The sequence below is a fragment of the Hibiscus syriacus genome, unplaced genomic scaffold (assembly GCF_006381635.1).
Source record: "Hibiscus syriacus cultivar Baekdansim isolate YM2019G1 unplaced genomic scaffold, ASM638163v2 tig00110306_pilon, whole genome shotgun sequence".
NCBI classification, from domain to species: domain Eukaryota; kingdom Viridiplantae; phylum Streptophyta; class Magnoliopsida; order Malvales; family Malvaceae; genus Hibiscus; species Hibiscus syriacus.
The window spans coordinates 401,880-420,198 of record NW_024062673.1 but is presented as its reverse complement, the minus strand read 5'-3'; positions in this window follow the sequence as shown (position 1 = coordinate 420,198).

The following is an 18,319-nucleotide window of genomic DNA, read 5'->3' as shown; positions in this document are numbered from 1 at the left end:
ATGAATAGATTTTTATTTGAATCTATTTTTTAACGGAAGAAACAAAATTAAATTCTTGTGTTTATATCAATACAAAATACTGTTTCTTTAAAGGTAGTGCGAGTTATCTGAATATGGAAATTTTAGAATTTAAGTGGAAATGGATTAGAAGCTGAAGAGTAATGTTTAAATGATTGAGTATATTTTTTGATTCTTGTAATTGAATTTAAATGGCAAGAGACTATTTTGAATAAATTGGAAATGTTGAGAAGAATTCTAAAAGAATTCATTTTAATGGTTAGATGGTGGAATTCGAAAAGTTCCAAAACTTTGGGGACTTGTTTGCAAGTTTGTAAATGAAGAAGTATTATTTGAGTAAATTATTGAATGCTGGAAAATTTATTAGTATGCTGAATTTTGAATTAAATATTGAGTTGAGGTTGAATTACAAATTTATAAAGTTAAGTGTTGAAAATCGTAAGTTTAGGAAAGTTTAGGTTGAGATTTATAATGTTTTGAATATTGAAGATTTGATTTGGGTATTTTATTCAAGTGATGGAATTTAATAATCAATGTACAATTATCATAATGGTGAAGGACCATTATGAATTAAATGGAAAGGTTGAGGTGAATTCTAAAAAAAAGAACTCACAATTTGTGGCTTATTTGTATATTTTAGCAAAGTTGAAGGGTTAAAGATGAAAATAAATATTCTTGGATTTGGAAGAGTATTTCAAAAGTTGGAAATTATAATAGAATTATGATTTAGTTTGATATCGATTTTTATTTTGTAGATTTTCGAATATTAAAATCAACTTATATTAGTACAATACTAATATGTATTCATACAATTTTTGTGTTATAATTTGGTATTGTGAGACTGCGATAAATCTAATAATACGAATGATTCAAAAGGAAATGACAAAGCTCGTGACTAGGATTATTATATACAAGTTCTGTAGTGAGGCAAATGTGAGTGCAATTTATTTATTTAATTATTCTGATTGAGGAAGACTTGCGATAAGTCAACCTCATATTATCTTTTAAGAGTATGGTTTTATTTTAATCATTGAATATTTCCATAATGACATATAAAGGATTTATGATTATTTTGGGTATGAAATTACCCAATACATTTTTATATGATATTTTTTGGAAAAGGTATTCGAATGAATTATTTTTAGAATGATTTTAAAGAATGATATTTATTGTTAATGATGAAATATTTTCTTGATGATTTTAGAAATGTTATTTGAATTATTTTGGGTATGAACTGCCCATGTCATGTTTTATGAATGTGAATTAAATATGTTTCAGATTCTGATATAATTTTTATCAAATGATTACGAAATGAACTGAAAGCCAACTGTATGTTATATTGAGAGTTAAAGGTACAATTGACATATCATGAAGTGGAGTAATTGTCTGTTCTGATTCTGATATACTGTGGTGTACCGAAGTGTACACTAGTATATATATTCTGATTTGAATGCTCTTTGTGTGCATATTGTTATTTCTGATGTGATAGCACTATGTGTGCTTATATGTTCCGATTCTGTTGATGGCACTGAGATCTGTATTGTGCACACTCGTCTGACTCACGTACATTATATTTTCTTAAAATATACTTTGGGCTATAAATATGAAATATGAAAGTTCTGAAAAGCGTCTGATTACAAAAGAATATGGACTGATTATTCTGTCTAATATGATTTATTATGATTTTGTGAAAATCATCAGATGATTCTTTTCAGGTTTATGATAAAGTTCAGCATGAGATATCCGGTTTGAAATTCTGAAAGTTTGTTTATTTTATTTTTTTATAAATTTATATATATATATTGATACTTTATTTATTTGGTCTCACCTTTAGTATTACTACCTCACTAATTTATATTTAGCGCGTGATGATTTTCATGCGTAGGGTCTGATTGAGATACAAATGTTTTATGAGGAGCCTTCCAAGCATCATATGCAGATCATCTATAATACCAGTATCAGTAAGACATCGCTAAATTTTCTTTTGACTAGTAGTGACATGTATATTTATGTTATCAGTCTGTTTTATCAGTTTTGACTAAATGGTTGGTAATAGTAAATTAAGACTGTTTAATTTGACTAGATTAGCTTATCAGTATTTTAATATGCCTACAATTATATAGTAAATAAAATAGTATGTTTTTAAATGGTATAGAAATTCAAGTAGATAAAAATAGTTGATAGAAAGTTGAAACTAGGAATGTTTTAGAAAAAAAAAATTAACTGTGAACAATAATCGTTAGTCAGTTTGATGTGACATCTATAGCTCGTATTCTTAGATGTTTACGGGATATGGGTGTTACAACAAGCCTCCAAATAGAACCGCTGCAATGCACGACAGTCTGGTATAAGGTGCCAAGCAGGTAACAGACGACCATCGTGGACATAAGCATTACGACGATTCCATAATGCCCAAAGAAGCAGCAGTATATCCATGAATGTTTCCTGATTTATGGCATCCATCAGTGTTTCCAACCAAGCCCCACAAGACGACGCAGTCATATTCAAAAGGTGAATCGGAAAGCCCACTTTCTGAAGAATAAACAATGCTTGTGGACAATCACGGATCGCATGCAACACCGTCTCCTCGGCTGCATCAGATATCAGACAACGACCTGCAGCAATTCCATCAATAGCCAAACAACGTCCAACTGGAAAAGCTTCATTGGCAAGACGCCAACCAAATATATAATATTTGGTAAAGTGGGGAGGCGAGCGATGTACAGCCATAATCCAGAAGGTGTCTTGTGTGTATGATGGGGTTGCATCAGCCACCAGTATCCTGACCGAGTGGAATACAAGCCAGACGAAAAGCCACACCAAACAATCGTTTCATCATGCATCGGGGCAACTGGACATCGGAGAATCAACTCAGCATCTCATAGAGAAAACACCTGGGGAACAAGTGTATTATTCCAAGCAGGCTGGCCGGGGAGCATGAACTTCGAAACAGCGGACAGGTCGTTCTAGGTTATCACTATACGAAGAAGTAAAACTAATTGGAGAAGTCCCACCCCAACGATCAACATGCATGCGACAGTTACTATCAATCCCAATCCGTCTGAAGAAACCAGAAGTTAACTTGGACAATGCAACAAAGATACCCCGCCATGCATATGAAGGTCTTGACCCTAACTGAGCTGAGAACAAATCACCGTTAAGATAATACCTGGCTGTTAAAACACGTGCTACTAAACTACCCGAGTTATGGATTAATCTCCATACTTGTTGACCAAGTAGAGCCAAATTAAAATTATGGAGATCATGTAAGCCGAGTCCCCCTACACGCTCAGGTGTGCAAAGAACGGACCAGGCCAATAAAGGCCATCCATGATTACCAATCTGTCTAGTCTTGAGAATTGATTTAAAATTTCCAATCTTTGAGAAAAATTGTAAAGGATATTTTAGCAATTCCTACACCTGCTGTAGCTTCAGAGTGCCTTTAGCATGGGTGGGAGGGTGGTTAGTCCCCAACGTTCATGCCTTCGTGATGAAACGGTGGAGGCTCTCATGTGTATGCAGAATTGGATACTTGGAGAGTATTCGGGGTAAATTTATCATATTTTATTTGCATTTGGCTTTTCTTTTTTTTAATCTTATTTCATTATATTATTTTAGACTCTTGTTTCGATAATGTACAAGCATGTGTGCTACTATTTTTAGAGGATAATGATGTGGAGGGCGATGGATGTTCATCAAGTAAAGTTATTGTTGTTGTTGTTGTTTTTATAAGAATCAAGTGAAGTTGTTGACGTTAATTCAGTAATTTATCCATATTCTTCTATTAAATTTATTTATTTTTGCTTCATATATTATGCCGCAATAGTTTATTTTTCCATTTATAACAAGATGGGGAGGACCTTTGAAGGTGATTATGTGAAGAACTAATGACAATAGCTTTATGGTAAGATGAAATAAAGAGGCAAAGGTCGATGCTTGCTCACTTATGTAATTTTTTTTAGGTTTTTGTTTACTATTGGGAAGTGTGAACTTATTACCTCAGCAAGTAGATATTCGACTTGTTTCCTTAGTAGGTAGACTATCTCTTGACGCTACTCGATCTATGTAGAGAATCTTCAAAACTCTATCTAACCCAATGAAAGGCATTGTTGTGGGCATTGTTTTTCAAGAACCTTCTAAAATATCAGTTATTCCAGGGATCAATACCTTTGAAGGATATGTCATGTTCATGCAAAAATACTATAAAACACAAGACAAGGCAAAAGGAAATCAAGTTAGTAAAAACAAGACAAAAAGAATCAAGTTAGTTAAAATGATTATTCAAAGAAATTTAAGCTTAGCAAAAATAATTAAATACGACTCAAAGCTGAGATTGAAAAATAAGCATACAAAGGAAATTAAGAGTCCTAACCACTTGCATTCTAGTTCTACTAGGTTATCCACATGGCTCTAGCGGGGTAGTTTTACTAAATTCTCTACATGATGTCTGATTCTAGCAAAGGGTTCCCAAGCTGTCCTTACAACCTGCTAAGTTTAACAAGGACTCCGATTCTGGCCCATTATAGACTTGCAAACCGGATTCAACTTAGGGGATCACACCACTAAAAGCGTATATCAAAATTGTTATCCGGACATACAACTTAGGATGATTTCCAGAGGTAATTTGTCAGGCCCACACAAGGAAGCCTAATGCTCCCCATGAGGTGTGACGTTTCCCCTACTTAGGTAAATTGGGATTGAGCTCAATTTTAGAGCTATGGTATGCAACAATTCTAAATATTAATAGATGATTAAGCATTAACCAGAGAGAAAATCTTTTTTTTTTTGAAATAACATAATGAATTATAAATTAAATAAATTCAAACTCAAAATTTCTAAATTCCAAATGTAGGGTAATCAACTCGTGGCTTGACTCTCAATTTGTTTTAGAAAATAAAATATTCCCAGCGGAGTCGCCAAACTATCGACACCATATTTCGCCCGGGTGGGAAAAACTAGTACGACTTGGGGTTTTTCTTTGAAAAGATTTTGAAATGGGAGGAGTCGCCACCAATCATTTTAAGGTGCGATTGGAACACCATAAAAATCAGGTGATTTTAATATTACATTTTATTTTACCAAAATATTGAGTTTTGGGGTCTACAAAAATCTAAAAAATCAAGCTTGGGAGTCGGTTACGCGTGGGGAATGGTTAGCACCCCCACAGTGCCTAGAAATTGGTAACTAGTTGATTACCTTATTTTGAAATTTAGAAATTTTGAGTTTGAAGTTTTATTTAATTTAGAAATCATTATGGATGTAAAGTTGAAGATGGTGTTTTTTTATTAAAGCCAATAATATTCACCCCTAGCATGAATGTGAGAGATCAATTATTGTGCCCAACAACCAAACATTGCCTCGAGATTTTAAAAAATGAAGGGGTTTCTAATAGGATGTTGACCAACTTCAGGAATCACCAGTGATAAACCCCAGAGCATGATGGCGGGGACTATACCATTGATTCCCTAATAAGTCAACATTGTCTTGTGCTTGAAAAAGAAATACAATCAATCAACATGTTTAAGAACCTAATTATACTAAATGAGTTTATTAAAGGATTACCTAACCTAAAGTGTCAAATTATGAAATTCAAGAACCTAATGGAATAATGAAGTCTCTAATATTAACCCTATTATTTTGTTAACCAATTATGAAATGAATAATTGATTTAAGAAATCTGACATTTTTCACATGAAAGTCCAAATCAAATCAACCCCAATTAATGGACTAGATTGAAATTAAACCTAGTGTCAAAGCTCCAATTGATCCTAATTTATTATGTCAATTGGAAAACTGAATTAATAGTTTAGGGACAAGAATGTGAAAAACTAAAGTCAAGGGACTAAATCTAAAATAAAGCTCTAATTAATAATCAGATTAATTATTTAATCGAAAAGTCAATTTGAATCCTTGAGCATGAAGGTAATGACCAAATTAAAAATTCCCCCATTTAAAAGGACTAAAATGTGAAGAATCTAAACATAAAGGATTAAACTTGAAATCTAGTTATTAACATGCTAATACTAGAATAAAAAATAAATTAAATTAAATTTAAATTAATCAAGAAAATGTACTTTAATGGACATATCTTAAAAGAAATAAAAAAAGAACATTAGAATATTTACTAAAACGATTTAATTAAAATAAATAATTTAAAAAAATAATAGCTAAATTAAAAAAGATAAATAAAGGATCGAATGAATATAAAAAATGTAAAAGCTTAAATTAAATAAATACATTCGAGTAACCTGGAAAAAATGAAAATGAGAAGTTAGAAAATAAATTAGAGTAAGGACTATATTATAATAAAATGAAATGCAATGCCACAATTAAAATAAAATAAAACAACAGAAATGAGGAACCAATTCATAAATTAACACACATAGAACGAAATAAATGAAAATAATGAAAAATAGTGACTAAATTGAAATATTTGCAAAATTGAACATGCAATTGGAGAATTAAAACAAGGACCAATATGTAAAAATGCGTGAAATATAGGAGGACCTAAAAAAATAAACCAGAAAGTTAATACTTAGAAATAAAAATGAAACATAGCAAGATAAAGACATTAAATTTACAATAAAAATGAAAAGATCACATGACAATGACCAAAATGCAAACTAGAAGAATTTGGGAAGACTACGAAAGAGATTAGACCCTTCGGGTCCAAAACACTATGGGGGCCAAAATGCGTCGTTTTCTTCCGACTATATAAGCCCTTCTTCTCCTTTTTTTCTTCTCGTTTCTCCATTTCAACTCTCTCCCCCTCCCAAATATACTATGCATTCTCTCCTCATTCTCCAAAAATCGGCGATGAGCGTCGTCGCCGACCGTTGTCTCCGATGACTGTTCGGGCCCAAAACACATCGGGATGCTCGTCTTTACCCCATGAATATAGATCGGGGATAGGTTTCCCATGGTTCGACGCCTATATCCATGAAAATGATCGAGAATATTTCGGCTCCCAACGCTTTGATCTCCTATGGAAGCTGTTGGATCTGATCGATTTCGATGTATGTTGCTCTAGGGGACTCAACGAAGCTTCCCACCGTTCATATTCACGAATGGAAGCTCCCAACACCATTCATATTCTCTCCTTTTTTTCCTTTTTTTTTGTTTAGTTCTTTTTGCTAGTTTCGAATGGGTATTGCTTTTGTGTGGATTGTTTTTACTTTTTATTTTTGAAAAGGAAGAAAAAAAATGCTTGCTTGGTGATTTATTTGTGTTATTTCTCGGTAAGAAATGAAAAGAGAAAATGATCTATGTATTGTTTTTTTTTGATAAAAAAATAGGGAGAGACCCCTTTACATTGCTAGGTTTGGGCGCTCTCGAATGGGAAAAAATAGACCCCCTTTTACTTTGGTTTGTTTGGGTTTTATAACAACCCATATTACAGTAAAATAAAAAGTTACATCTATGATTTTTAGGGAATGGAGATGGCATATAATTGGTGATAGCGCGCAAAGCAACGTGAGTAGGTTTCTAAGCATGTCAGGCGCCGGTGGCAATAGTAACTAGGGTGTTGATTGCTCTAGATATTCAGGGATTGCTTTCCCCATTTTTCTTGCATTTTTTTATAATTTTTGGTAATAAATATTTTTTTTGAGGATAAAAATGGTGATTACAATAACATCCTAATTTAAAAGCGTATTTAGTTAAGTGCATCTTCTAAGATAAATATCCCCATGTAAGGAATAATCTTTATTATTGAGTCATTTAATATTTTAAAAAAAAGATTTAGGATTGATTGAAAAATGTTTAGGTTTATTGTGTGTCTGCTTTTGGGTTAGTGAAAAATATATTAGATTTAGGGTTGTTGAATATAAAGTTTAGAGATTTTAAAAATTAGAGATTCATATTTGGTATAATGTCATTTTTTTTGTTGAGATTTGAATGAAAGATGTAATCATCATATATAATGATTCGTAAATTAGGATATGATAAGAACAAATTCTACTTGATAAAATCATATTCTAATTAAAGATAAATTACAAATGAAGAATAAAAATATTACGATTATAGAGTGTGAAATACTAACAAAATTGTATATGTTTTCTTGTTGTTACTTGAGTTTCTACCATGTTCATATCAAGTAGGTTGTTTTTTTTTTCTTTTCTTTCACATCCATATAAGAGGGAATCCTAGTTGATCTAAGATAATCTCTTTTTAACACTCCAAAATACGGGTTAGAATTTTTCTGACGTCTGATGATCAGAAAATAATTTTTGAAGGATTAAATTATGAAAATGAATTTCGTAAAAAGAAACTAGTTTGAATCGAATATGTTCTAATTCAAAATTTGAATAAGGATTAAAATATGCTAAAAATTGTTTGAAAGCTAAATAAGAAAGATGAAAGTTGGAGTCCTAGAGATGTGCATATGAGATTTAATGTTCATCGTTTAAGTTTTAATCAATCAAATCTCTAATTTTTTATGTTTTGGGTAATTATATTTGGGTTATATAATACCCGAGTTTGTTTGTAATTCATTAATGTCAGTAGTTAAATAAAAAAAATACATTAGTTCCTTTTCTTTTCATCTATTTTCTTCTTTGAGTCTTTCCCGTTTGCTTTTTACCTTTTGAGAGAGGAGGCGTTGAACGGCGTCTCTAGGTCTATATTACAGTCTTTAATGAATTTTAAAGAGATAGTTAATAATAGATGCACGGACTGAGAGATCTTCACCGTCCTTAGAGACTGTAATATAGACCGTGATGCCGCCGTTAAACACCTCCTCTATCAAGATACTTTTCATTAGGTAAAAAGCAAGCGTGAAAGAAGAAAGGAGATGAAAGACGCTATTCAATACCTCCTCTATCAAGATATTTTTCATTAGGTAAAAAGCAAGCGTGAAATAAGAAAGGAGATGAAAGACGCTGTTCAACACCTCCTCTATCAAGATACTTTTCATTAGGTAAAAAGCAAGCGTGAAAGAAGAAAGGAGATGAAAGACGCTGTTCAACATCTCCTCTATCAAGATACTTTTCATGAGGTAAAAGGAAAGCGGGAAAGAATAAAAGAAATGAAAGACGCTGTTCAATGCCTCGTCTATCAAGATATTAACAAAATTGTATATGTTTTCTTGTTGTTACATGAGTTTCTACAATGTTCATATCAATTAGGTTGTTTTTTATTTTCTTTTATATCCATATAAGAGGGAATCCTAGTTGATGTAAGATGATATTTTTTTAAGACTCCAAAATTTGGTTTAGAATTTTTCTGACGTCTGATGATCAAAAAATAATTTTTGAAGGATTAAATTATGAAAACGAATCTCTTAAAAAGAAACTAGTTTGAATCGAATATGTTCTGATTCGAAATTTGAATAAGGATTAAAATATGCTAAATATAAAGTTTGAAAGCAAAATAAGAAAGATGAAAGTTGGAGTGCCAGAGATGTGGCATATGAGATTTGATGTACATCGTTTAAGTTTTAATCAATCACATTAAAGTTAAAAAATATCTCTAATTGTTTATGTTTGTTTGTAATTCATTAAAGTCAGTAATTCAATAAAAAAATACATTATTCCTTTTTGTTTCATCTCTTTTCTTCTTTTAGTCTTTCCCGTTTGCTTTTTACATCTTGAAAAGTATCTAGAGAGAGGAGGCGTTGAACGGCGTCGCCAGGATCCGTATTACCATTTTTAATGAATCATAAAGAGATTTTTAATAATAGTTGGACGAAGTGAGAGACCTTCGTCGTCCTTAGAGACTGTAATATGGACCGTAATGGCGCCGCTCAAAGCCTACTCTATCAAGATACTTTTCATCAGGTAAAATGCAAACGGGAAAGAACAAAAGAGATGAAAGACGCCGTTCAACGCCTCCTCTATCAAGATGCTAACAAAATTGTATATGTTTTTCTTGTAGTTACTTGAGTTTCTACAATGTTCATATCAATTAGGTTGTTTTTGTCTTTTCTTTTATATCCATATAAGAGGGAATCCTAGTTGATATAAGATGATCTTTTTTAACACTCCAAAATTTGGTTTAGAATTTTTCTGATGTCTGATGATTAGAAAATAATTTCTGAAGGATTAAATTATGAAAATGAGTCTCGTAAAAAGAAACTAGTTTGAATCAAATATGCTCTGATTAGAAATTTGAATAAGAATTAAAATATTCTTAAAAATTTTGAAAGCTAAATAAGAAAAATTAAAGTTGAAATGCTAGAGATATGACATATGAGATTTGATGTACATCGTTTATGTTTTAATCAATCACATTAAAGTTAAAAAATATCTCTAAATATTTACGTTTTAGATTATTATATTTGGGCTATAAAATACCCAAGTTTGTTTGTAATTCATTAAGGTCATTAAGTAAAAAAAAAAATACATTAGTTCCTATACTTTTCATCTCTTTTCTTCTTTTAGTCTTTCCCGTTTGCTTTTTACCTCTTGAAAAGTACCTTGAGAGAGGAGGCGTTGAATGACGTTGCTAGGTTCCATATTTCAGTCTTTAATTAATCTTAAAGAGATTGTTAATAATAGTTGTATGGACCGAGAGATCTTCACTGTCCTTGGAGGCTGTAATATGGACCGTAACGACGCTGTTCAGCACCTCCTCTATCAAGGTACTTTTCATAAGGTAAAAAGCGAGGGAGAAAGAAGAAAAGAGATGAAAGATGCCGTTCAATGACTCCTCTATCAAGATACTAACAAAATTGTACATGTTTTGTTGTTGTTACTTGAGTTTCTACAATGTTCATATCAATTAGGTTGTTTTTGTCTTTTCTTTTATATCTATATAAGAGGTAATACTAGTTGATGTAAGATGATCTTTTTAATACTCCGAAATTTAGTTTAGAATTTTTCTGACATATGATGATCAAAAAATTAATTTTTCAAGGATTAAATTATGAAATGAATCTCCTAAAATGAAACTAATTTGAAAAGAATATGTTCTGGTTCGAAATTGGAATAAGGATTAAAATATGAAAAAAAAATGTTTGAAAGCTAAATTAGAAAGATGAAAGTTGGAGTACTAGAGATGTGGCATATGAGATTTGATGTACATCATTTATGTTTTAATCAATCACATTCAAGTTAAAAAATATCTCTAATTATTTATGTTTTGGGTATTTATATTTGGGCTATAAAATACCCAAGTTTGTTTGTAATTCATTAAAGTCAGTAGTTCAATAAAACAATACATTAGTTCCTTTTCTTTTCATCTCTTTTCTTCTTTGAGTCTTTCCTGTTTGATTTTTAGCTCTTGAAAACTATCTTGAGAGAGGAGGCATTGAACGGCGTCGCCAGGGTTCATATTACAGTTTTTAATGAATTTTAAAGAGATTGTTAATAATAGTTGCACGAACTGAGAGATCTTTTCTGTCCTTAGAGACTGTAATATGGATCGTAACGACGCCGTTCAACGCCTTCTCTATTAAGATACTTTTCATGAGGTAAAAGGAAAGCAGGAAAGAATAAAAGAAATGAAAGACACCGTTCAATGCCTCCTCTATCAAGATATTAACAAAATTGTATATGTTTTCTTGTTGTTACTTGAGTTTCTACAATGTTCATATCAATTAGGTTGTTTTTTTTCTTTTCTTTATATCCATATAAGAGATAATCCTGGTTGATGTAAGATGGTCTTTTATTAACACTCCAAAATTTGATTAGAATTTTTCTGAAGTTTGATGATCATAAAATAATTTTTGAAGGATTAAATTATGAAAATGAATCTCGTTTTCTTTTTTCCTCTTCAAAAGTATCTTGAGAGAGGAGACGATGAACTAACGTAACTAGGGTCTATATTACAGTCTTTAATGAATCTTAAAGAGATGGTTAATAAGAGCTGCACGGACTGAGAGATCTTCTCCGTATTTGGAAGCTGTAATTTGGAGCGTAACGACGCCGTTCAACGCCTCTTTGTCAAGATACTTTTCATGAGGTAAAAAGCAAGCGGGAAAGAAGATAAGAGATGAAAGACACCGTTCAATGCCTCCTCTATCAAATTACTAACAAAATTGTATATGATTTCTTGTTGTTACTTGAGTTTTTACAATGTTCATATCATTTAGGTTGTTTTTTTCATTTCCTTTATATTCATATAAGAGGGAATTTTTCTGACATCTAATGATTATAAATCAAATTTTGAAGGATTAAATTATGAAAATAAATCTCGTAAAAAAGAAACTAGTTTGAATCGAATATGTTCTGATTCAAAATTTGAATAAGGATTAATATATGCTAAAAAAAGTTTGAAAACTAAATTAGAAAGATGAAAGTTGGAGTGCTAGAGATGTGGCATATGAGATTTGATGTACATCGTTTATGTTTTTTTTGCTCAGCAACCAGAAGTTTTTATTTAATTTCAGAGGACATATCCCCAACTTTGAGCCTCGTTAAAAACCCCCTAATCATAAATGGGGGGAAAGAGTGCTCAAAATTTGAGAAAACATGCTAGAGTTCATAAAATGAATTACACAAAATGAAGGTGAAGCACACCTTAAGCCAAAACTACCCCGCCCTACCAAGGAAAAAACTGACTCCACAATAAACCATCACATAACCATCTTTAGAGAAAAACAGCCCTAATAACCTACATTCCAATCAAAATAACATTCAAACCAGGTACGCAATGAACACTGCTAGTTAACTTCCTTTCTATCATATCACCAGCTTGCCTTGAACATTCAAACCAGGAACATCGTTTATGTTGTAATCAATCACATTAAAATTAAAAATTATCTCTAATTATTTATGTTTCGGGTATTTATATTTGGGCTTGAAAATACCAAAGATTGTTTGTAATTCATTAAAGTCATTTGTTCAATATCAAAATACATTAATTCCTTTTCTTTTCATCTATTTTCTTCTTCGAGTCTTTCCAGTTTGCTTTTTACCTCTTGAAAATTATATTGAGAGAGGAGGCGTTGAACGGCGTCATTAGGGTCCATATTACAGTCTTTAAAGAATCCTTAAGAGACTGTTAGTAATAGCTGTATGGATTGAGAGATTTTCTCCGTCCTTAGAGACTATAATATGGACCGTAAAAACGCTGTTCAATGCCTCCTCTATCAAGATACTTGTATTGAGGTAATTGTATCTGGGCTATAAAATACCCAAGTTAAAAATATCTCTTCAAAAGTATATTGGGAGAGGAAGTGTTGAACGATATCGCTAGGGTCCATATTACAGTCGTTAATGAATCTTAAAGAGATTGTTAATAATAGTTGCACGGGCTGATAGATCTTCGTCGTCCTTAGAGACTGTAATATGGACCGTAACGAATCCATTCAACGCCTCTTCTATCACGAAACATTTTAAGAGGTAAAAAGCAAGCGGGAAAGAAGAAAAGAGATGAAAGACGCTGTTCAACACCTCCTCTTTCAAGATACTAACACAAATATCCATATAAGATGGAATCCTAGTTGATGTAAGATGATCTTTTTTTTAACACTCAGAAATTTCGTTTAGAATTTTTGTGACGTATGATGATCATAAAATAAAATTTTGAAGGATTAAATTATGAAAATGAATTTTGTAAAACGAAACTTGTTTGAATCGAATATGTTCTGATTTGAAATTTGAATAAGGATTAAAATAGGCTAAAAAGGTTTGAAAGCTATATTAGAAAGATGAAAGTTGGAGTCCTCGAGATGTGGCCTATGGGATTTGATGTACATCATTTATGTTTTAATCAATTACATTAAAGTTAAAAAAATATTTCTAATTATTTATGTTTTGGGTAATTATATTTGGGCTATAAAATACCCAAGTTTGCTTGTAATTCATTAAAGGTAAGTTGTTCAATAAAAAAAATACATTAGTTCCTTTTATTTTCATTTCTTTTCTTCCTTGAGTCTTTCTTGTTTTCTTTTTACCTCTTGAAAAGTATCTTGGGAGAGGAAGCGTAGAAAGGTGCCGCTAGGGTCCATATTACAGTCTTAGATGAACCTTAAGAGATTGTTAATAATAGTTGCACGGACTGAGAGATCTTCGCCGTCCTTAGAGACTGTAATATTGACCGTAACGACACCGTTCAATGCCTTCTCTATCAAGATACTTTTATTGAGGTTAAAAGCAACGGGGAAAGAAGAAAAGAGGTGAAAGACGTCGTTCAACTCCTCCTCTATCAAGATACTAGAAATATTGTATATGTTTTCTTGTTGTTACTTGAGTTTGTACAATGTTCATATCAATTAGGTTGTTTTTGTCCCTTTTGTTATATCCATATAAGAGGGAATCCTAGTTGATGTAAGATGATCTTTTTTAAGACTTTGAAATTTGGTTTAGAATTTTTCTTATGTATGATGATCAAAAAATAATTTTTGAAGGATTAAATTATGCAAATGAATCTCTTAAAAGGAATCTAGTTTGAGTCCAATATGTTATTGTTCAATATTTGAGTAAGGATTAAAATATGCTAAAAAAAGTTTGTAAGCTAAACTAGAAAGATGAAAGTTGGAGTGCTAGAGATGTGGCATATGGGATTTGATGTACATCGTTTATGTTTTAATCAATCACATTAATGTTAAAAAATATCTCTAATTATTTATGTTTTGGGTAATTGTATCTGAGCTATAAAATACACAAGTTTGTTTGTAATTCATTAAAGGTAAGTTGTTCAATAAAAAAAATACATTAGTTCCTTTTCTTTTCATTTCTTTTCTTCTTTGAGTCTTTCTTGTTTGCTTTTTACCTCTTGAAAAATATCTTGGGAGAGGAAGCGTAGAAAGGTGTCGCTAGGGTCCATATTACAGTCTTAGATGAACCTTAAAGAGATTGTTAATAATAGTTGCACGGACTGAGAGATCTTCCTTGTCCTTAGAGACTGTAATATGGACCGTAGCGAAACCATTCAATGCCTCTTCTATCAAGAAACTTTTCATGTGGTAAAAACCAAGCGGGAATGAAGAAAAGAGGTGAAATACGCCGTTCAATGCCTCCTCTATCAAGATACTAACACAATTGTATATGTTTTCTTGTTGTTACTTGAGTTTGTACAATGTTCATATCAATTAGGTTGTTTTTTCCTTTTCTTTTATATCCATATAAGATGGAATCATAGTTGATGTAAGATGACCTTTTTTTAACACTCAGAAATTTGGTTTAGAATTTTTGTGACGTATGATGATCAAAAATTAATTTTTTGAAGGATTAAATTATGAAAATGAATATCGTAAAAAAAACTAGTTTTAATCGAATATGTTCTGATTTGAAATTTGAATAAGGATTAAAATTGGCTAAGAGAAGTTAGAAAGGTAAATTAGAAAGATAAAAGTGGGAGTGCAAGAGATGTGCCATATGAGATTTGATGTACATCGTTTATGTTTTAATCAATCACATTCAAGTTAAAAAATATCTCTAGTTATTTATGTTTTGGGTAATTATATTTGGGATATAAAATACCCAAGTTTGCTTCTAATTTATTAAAGTAATTTGTTCAATAAAAAAGTACTTTAGTTCCTTTTCTTTTCATCTATTTTATTCTTTGAGTCTTTTTTTTACCTCTTGAAAAGTATCTTGAGTGAGGAGGCGTTGAATGGCGTCTCTAAGGTCCATATTACAGTCTTTAGTGAATCTTGAAGAGATTTTTAATAATAGCTGAATGGACTGAGAGATCTTCACCGTCCTTAGAGACTGTAATATGGGTCGTAACAACGCCGTTCAATACCTCCTCTTTCAAGATACTTTTCATGAGGTAAAAAGCAGCCGGGAAATAAGAAAAGAGATGAAAGACGTCATTCAACGCCTACTCTATCAAGATACTAACAAAATTGTATATGTTTTTATATTGTTACTTGAGTTTCTACAATTTTCATCTCAATTAGGTTGTTTTTGTCTTTTCTACAATGTTCATCTACAAAACATCTCTAATTATTTATGTTTTGGGTAATTATATTTGGGTTATAAAATACCCAAGTTTGCTCTAATTCATTAAAGTAATTTGTTCAGTAAGAAAATATACATCAGAAAGATGAAAGTTTGAGTGCTAGAGATGTGGCATATGGGTTTTGATGTACATCGTTTATGTTTTAATCAATCACATTAAAGTTAAAAAATATCTCTAATTATTTAAGTTTTGGGTAATTGTGTCTGGGCTATAAAATGAATCTCTTTTCTTCTGCGTCTTTCTTGTTTTCTTTTTACCTCTTCAAAAGTATCTTGGGAGAGGAAGCGTTGAACGGCGTCGCTAGGATCCATATTAAAATCTTTAATGAATCTTAAGGAGATTATTAATAATTGTTGCACGGACTGAGAGATGTTCGTTGTCCTTAGAGACTGTAATATGGACTGTAACAAAGCCATTCAACGCCTCTTCTATCAAGAAAGTTTTTATGAGGTAAAAAGCAAGAGGGAAAGAAGAAAAGAGATGAAAGACGCTGTTCAACACCTTCTCTATCAAGATATTAACACAATTGTATATGTTTTCTTGTTGTTACTTGATTTTCTGCAATGTTCATATCAATTAGGTTGTTTTTGTCTTTTCTTTTATATCTATATAAGATGGAATCCTAGTTTATGTAAGATAATCTTTTTAACACTTCGAAATTTGGTTTAGAATTTTTGTGATGTATGATGATCAGAAAATAAATTTTTTGCAGGATTAAATTATGAAAATCAATCTTGTAAAATAAAACAAGTTTGAATCGAATATGTTCTGATTTGAAATTTGAATAAGGATTAAAATATGCTAAAAAAAAATTATAAAGCTAAATTAAAAAGATAAAAGTTGGAGTGTAAGAGATGCGGCATATGAGATTTGATGTTCATCGTTTATGTTTTAATCAATCACATTCAAGTTAAAAAATATCTCTGATTATTTATGTTTTGGGAAATTATTTGGGCTATAAAATACTCAAGTTTGTTTGTAATTCATTAAAGTAAGTTGTTCAATAAAAAAATACGTTAGTTCCTTTTCTTTTCATCTCTTTTCTTCTTTGAGTCTTTCCCGTTTGCTTTTTAACTCTTGAAAAGTATCTTGAGAGATAGTTAATAATAGTTGCAGGAATTTAGAGATCTTCGCCGTCCTTACAGACTGTAATATGGATCGTAACGATGTCATTCAAAGCCTCATCTATCACGATACTTTTCATGAGGTAAAAAGAAAGCGCTACAGAAGAAAAGAGATGGAAGACGTCGTTCAACACCTCCTCTGTCCAGATACTAACAAAATTTTGTATGTTTTATAGTTCTTAAGTTTCTACAATGTTCATCTCAATTAGGTTGTTTTTTTCTTTTATTTTATGTCTATATAAGGGGTAATCCTAGTTGATGTAAGATGATCATTTTTTAATACTCCGAAATTCGGTTTAGAATTTTTCTGACGTCTGATTTGCTCTGACTTGAAATTATGAAAATGAATCTCGTGAAAGGAAACTAGTTTCAATCGAATATGCTCTGATTTGATATTTGAATAAGGATTAAAATATGCGAAAAAAGTTTTGAAAGCTAAATTTGAATGATGAAATCTGGAGTGCTAGAGATGTTGCATATGAGTTTTGATGTACATTGTTTATGTTTTAATCAATCACATTAGAGTTAAAAAATATCTCTAAATATTTATGTTTTGGGTAATTATATTTGGGCTATAAAATACCCAAGCTTGTTTGTAATTCATTAAAGTCAGTAGTTCAATAAAAAAACATTAGTTCATTTTCTTTTCATATATTTTCTTCTTTGAGTTTATCATGTTTTCTTTTAACTTCTTGAAAAGTGTCTTGAGAGAGTTAATAAAAGGTGCATGGACTTAAAGATCTTCACCATCTTTAGAGAGTGTAATATGGACCGTAACGACTTCGTTCAACGCTCCCCTATCAGGATACTTTTCATGAGGTAAATAGCAAATGGGAAAGAAGAAAAGAGATGAAAGACGCCATTCAGTGCCTCCTATATCAAGATACTAACAAAAGTATTTATGTTTTCTTGTTGTTACTTGAGTTTCTACAATGTTCATATCAATTAGGTTATAAAAAATATGGTTTTAAAAAGATCTTGTCTCGAATAATTTAATGACCTGTTAATAATAAAACGTGAATTGAGGAGTCACCACCAATATTTGATTAGGGTGTGATTGGGCACCAAATTGTATTTGTCATTTTAATGAAAATAATAATTTAAATTAAAACAACAAATTTGCTGTTTGAGTTACCAAAGTTTGAGTTCGGGAGTCGGTTACGCGTGGAGAAGGATTAGCACCCCCACGGCGCCCTAAATCAATACGTAGTCGATTCATTAATTGTCTTTGCAATGAAATTTTAGAATTAAAGTTTAATTTAATTTAATATCCCATGCAAATAATATTCTTTGAATTTTAGTAGAAAGACAATAATATTTAATTATTT